This window comes from Lactuca sativa, chromosome 2 (genome assembly GCF_002870075.4).
Source record: "Lactuca sativa cultivar Salinas chromosome 2, Lsat_Salinas_v11, whole genome shotgun sequence".
Classification (NCBI taxonomy): domain Eukaryota; kingdom Viridiplantae; phylum Streptophyta; class Magnoliopsida; order Asterales; family Asteraceae; genus Lactuca; species Lactuca sativa.
The window spans coordinates 143,320,969-143,325,745 of NC_056624.2; positions in this window are offsets into that span (position 1 = coordinate 143,320,969).

A 4,777-nucleotide genomic window follows, 5' to 3' on the forward strand; every position below is an offset into this window, starting at 1 on the left:
AGCTAACTGGGTATCGCCAACTTCAGTCCAGCACAGAGGGGATATGCACTTTCGACCATAGAGGGCTTCAAACGGAGCGCCTTTATGCTTGTATGATAACTATTGTTGTATGAAAATTCGACAAGGGGTAAATGAATATCCCATGCCTTTCCAAAGTCAATCACGCAGGCTCTCAGCATGTCTTCTAAAGTTTGTATTGTTCTCTCACTTTGTCCGTCTGTCTGTGGGTGGTAGGCTGTACTCATGTCCAGCCTAGTTCCCAGGGAACTTTGTAGTGACTGCCAGAACCTTGAAGTGAATCTACTATCTCGATCGGAGATAATGGATATCGGAACACCATGCAGTCGCACTACTTCTCTTAAGTAAGTTCTTGTAAGCTTCTCCATTTTGTCAGTCTCCTTGATGGGTAGGAAATGTGCGGATTTGGTCAATCTGTCGACAATGACCCATATGGTATTGAGTCCACTTGTCGTCGTGGGTAACTTGGTTATGAAGTCCATAGTAATCCGCTCCCATTTCCATTCCGGTATCTCTGGTTGTTGTAGTAGTCCTGACGGTTTCTGATACTCGACCTTAACCTTAGCGCAAGTAAGACATTTACTCACGAAGGTAGCAATTTCTGCTTTCATGTTAGGCCACCAGTATAGATTCTTAAGATCCAGATACATTTTATCTGAACCCGGGTGAACGGAATATCTTGAGTTGTGAGCCTCAGTCATGACTACGTTTCTGAAACCACCATGATTTGGGGTCCAGATTCGGTCCATGAGATAGTAGGCTCCGCCACCCTTGACTTCTAAATTCTTCTCCATTCCTCGCAGAGATTCACCCGCCACATTTTTAGGTTGCAAAGCTTCCATTTGTGCTTCCTTAATTTGTGTGGATAAGTGGGAATGGATAGTCATGGTCAGAGATTTGACCCTCCGACCAGTGTATTCCTTTCGACTGAGGGCGTCGGCTACTACGTTGGCCTTGCCAGGATGATAACGAATTTCGCATTCGTAGTCATTTAGTAATTCGACCCATCGTCGTTGGCGCATGTTGAGTTCCTTCTGATCGAAAATGTGTTGAAGGCTCTTATGATCGGTGAAAATAGTACTCTTTGTTCCGTATAAGTAGTGCCTCCAGATCTTCAGAGCAAATACCACTGCTCCTAATTCGAGATCGTGTGTCGTATAGTTCACTTCGTGTGTCTTAAGCTGTCGGGAGGCATAAGCGATAACCTTCCCTCTCTGCATAAGAACACAACCAAGTCCTTGATTTGAAGCATCGCAATACACTACGAAGTCTTCTATCCCTTCGGGGAGGGATAGTATCGGTGCGGTGCACAAGGCCTGCTTTAGTGTCTGGAATGCCTTCTCTTGTTTCGCTTCCCAGTCAAAGGCCACACCTTTCTGGGTTAATGAAGTAAGAGGTTTCGCAATGCTCGAAAAGTTCTTTATGAATCTGCGATAGTAGCCAGCTAGACCTAGAAATTGACGAATTTCTGTAGGTGTCTTTGGTGCCGACCAGTTCTCAATAGCCTTAATTTTGGAGGGGTCCACGTGTATACCTTCCTCGCTAACAACGTGACCTAAAAATTCGACTCTTCGAATCCAAAATTCGCATTTAGAGAACTTCGCATAGAGTTTCTCCATTCGCAGTGTTTCTAGGACTTTTCGTAGGTGTTGACTATGCTCTTCCTCACTTCGAGAGTAGATAAGTATATCATCGATAAAGACGATGATGAACTGATCCAAGTAAGGGCGGCATACCCTATTCATTAGGTCCATAAATACTGCTGGTGCATTGGTTAATCCGAACGGCATCACCACGAATTCATAGTGTCCATAACGAGTTCGGAAGGCTGTCTTTGGAATGTCCCCCTCTAGAACTCGTAATTGGTGATATCCGGATCGCAGGTCTATTTTGGAGAAGTAGTTCTCCCCTTGAAGTTGATCGAATAGGTCGTCGATACGGGGTAGAGGATAGCGGTTCTTGACAGTAAGTTTGTTCAGCTCTCGGTAGTCGATGCACATACGGAACGATCCGTCTTTCTTCTTTACAAACAAGACCGGTGCTCCCCAAGGTGAGAAACTTGGTCTTATGAATCCTTTGTGAAGGAGTTCATTAAGTTGACTGGAAAGTTCCTGCATCTCTGCTGGTGCAAGACGATAAGGCGACTTCGCTACTGGGGTAGCTCCTGGAATTAAGTCGATTCTAAACTCGACTTGGCGTTGCGGTGGTAATCCTGGTAGTTCTTCTGGAAAGATATTGGGAAAGTCGCGTACTACCGAGATGCTCTTGATGTCCTTCAGTTCTTGACTTGTATCGACGATGTGCGCTAGGAATGCTCGACAATCCTTCCGCAAGCACTTTCGAGCTTGGATGCACGAAATGATGCGAAGGTTTGCACTAGATTTGTCGCCGTAGATAACTAATGTTTCGTTGTTAGGGAGGTTAAGACGGACTGCTTTCTCAAAGCACATGATGTCGGCGCGAAGAAGACTCAACCAATCCATGCCGACTATGACGTCGAAACTTTTAATTTGAACCGGCATGAGATTGATTGGGAAAGAATGGCCGTCTAATGTTAATGTACAACCCATGTATATGCAATTTGTGTTTTCGGTTTTTCCATTGGCCATCTCTACAGTGAATGAATTTTCTAACTTGCTAGGTTTAGGGTTAAGTAAATGAATAAAGTTTTGACTCACGAAGCTTCTCTCCGCTCCACTATCGAATAATATGCATGCGTATGAATTATCGAGAAGGAACGTACCAGCAACTATAGTTGGGTCAGCTACAGCTTCGTCGTGGCCTATTGCCAAAACTCGTCCCACACCTCCGGTGCCTGCTGCCTTAGGACAGTTTCTCTTGTAGTGGCCCACCTCGCCACACCCGTAGCAAGCCTGCCCTACACCCGCACCTGGAACTTGAGTGATCGGCTTTGCGGGTTCCTTGCAGAATCGGGCTGTGTGTCCTTTCCTGCTGCAGTTGGTGCACTGCATATCTCGACAAGGTCCATGGTGGTGGTAATTGCATTTGGTGCATTTTGGGAGGTTGCCTATATAAGGCTTTGTTGGGTAGGTATTTGTAGGGGCTGTAGCAGGTACGATTGCAGCATTTACTGAAACCAGCTGTTTCTTTGCGGATTCTTGGGAAGACCCACCCTTCCCTTTAATCCACGCTCTCTTCCTGCCATTGTTGTTGTTGTTGCTGTTGTTGTTGTAGTTGTTGTTGTTGTTGTTTCCTTTCTGTGGTGCTGGTGCAGAAGTGGTTGAGTTCTGATGACCTCCGTAGTCGATCAGAGATTGTGCCAGTTCCTTAGCACTTTCAAAGGTGTCAGGTTTAGAAGCTAACACGCTTGATCGCATTTGGGGCGTCAGTCCCCAGATGTACCTTTCTATCTTCTTTCTCTCGGGAGCAATCATATCTGGACAAAGGATTGCCAGTTCGCAGAATCTGTTGGTATAAGTAGCGATGTCGGTACCCACCATTCCGAGAGTCCATAGCTCGTGTTCAAGCTTTTGAATTTCTCCCCGTGGGCAGTATTCTCTCATCATCATGGCCTTCAAGCTCTCCCAGCTTATGGAGTTTGCCACGATTAGGGTAAGTACTTTAACGTGGCCATTCCACCAAGTTAAAGCTTTATCGAGAAGGGTGAAAGTTGCAAATTTGACCTTGCTGTGCTCGGGGCAGGAGCAGATTTCAAAGACTGCCTCCGTCCTTTCAATCCACTGCCTCAGGGCCATCACACCACCAGTACCATAAAACATCCGGGGCTTGGCATTAGTGAAGTCCTTATAGGTGCATTCTCGAGGTGGTCCATGACTCTCGCCATGGTTGGATGGGTGTGTGCCAGATCCCGAGCCATTAACACTTGAGTTATTGATCTGTGACATGGCAGCTGCCACCGCTGCGGTGACTGCTGCTTGAAATATTACAGCATCAAATTGGGGTGGTGGAGGTGGTGGTGGTATAGGTGCTTCCTCACCGTTGTTTTGCCTCGGATTCCTACGCGGAGGCATCCTTCAACTATAGATTGAAAAGACAAGGATAAGAATTTCATAGAATGGAAAATGTATGTGTCTCATGAACTATATCGCTATAGTTCAACAACAGATGATAGTATGAGTCTTAAAATAGAAGAATGAAAGTTATTTGTAAGACTGAAGGTATGAAACAAGTATTTGGGTTCACAAAGACCATTCAAGGTTCGAAATACTCAACATAGTAGTAATAGTGCCACTTATATTAATATAAAAGTTGTTACAACGATCATGAAAATTTGACCCCTATAAGGGTCTTCGATTACAAAGTTCGAGAAATTTAAAGACTTTTAGTCAAGGTCCTAAGCTATAACAAAATTTGAGTCCTAGACAAGCACTACTTGCGTCGAAGGTTGCACTTGGAGCTTGACTCCGTATCTGATTGCTTTGACTCCATTAGACGCCTATCGAAAGCGGCTTGTTGTTCCCTTAGTTCGGCGAGGGCTGCAATCATTTGCGCTTGAAACGCTTCAGCTTGGTATTCGGCGTTGTCTTGCATCTTGTCCAGCCTACGGATGTCAGAAGTGTGAACCTGCACTTCCACGTTGATATCCCGGAGTCGACTAGCTTGTACTCCAGACTGATAGGACTAATTGGCTAACTTACCCACCATTACCGGGAGTGCTCGATCAGCCGAACCTCCGCCGCGGACATCATAGAAGTCCCGGCACATGCCGTAGGGAGGGCGTAGGTTTTGCTGTTGGCTCCAATGGTGGAGGTGACTTCCCCAGACGGGAGTCGGTCCT